Genomic DNA, 536 nt, shown 5'->3' with positions numbered 1-536 from the left:
ATTTTGATGTACCTACTATGCCTCTTTTTTCCTGCATGTGTGACCACCTCACATTTCCCCAGTGGCTTCATTCTCAACTTTGACCCACTTGTTGCACTTCAGCAATCTCTGCAGCACCTTGCAGCATATGTGTGCCTCCTCCTGTCTTACTACAGTGTGCTGTGCTAGAAGGGCTCACTTATTTTGATATAAACTGATCTACAGTGGCCAGGGAGATGGCTCAGTAGACTAAGCGCTTGCCTGGCAAGCTGAAGGGCCTGAGTTCAATCCCTGGTTTAAAAAAAAAAAAAAAAAAAAAAAAAAACTGATCTACAAACATTCCTCCTCCCATTCCTATTCAGAGCACATTCTCTTTTCCTTTCTTTTTAATATATATGGTACAGGGTCTCACTACGCAGCTCAGACTCATAGTGATCCTCTGGTTTAGAGCCACCCCAGTGCTGAGATTACAGGCCTGTGCCACCACACCCAGTCTCAGTGGCCCGGAGTAGAACCAGTGCAGCATGTGGCTCCGGGAATTGAACCCTGGGTCCCTG

Source organism: Octodon degus, unplaced genomic scaffold (assembly GCF_000260255.1).
Source record: "Octodon degus isolate 3935 unplaced genomic scaffold, OctDeg1.0 scaffold00088, whole genome shotgun sequence".
In the NCBI taxonomy this organism is placed as follows: domain Eukaryota; kingdom Metazoa; phylum Chordata; class Mammalia; order Rodentia; family Octodontidae; genus Octodon; species Octodon degus.
This window is presented reverse-complemented; position numbering follows the sequence as displayed.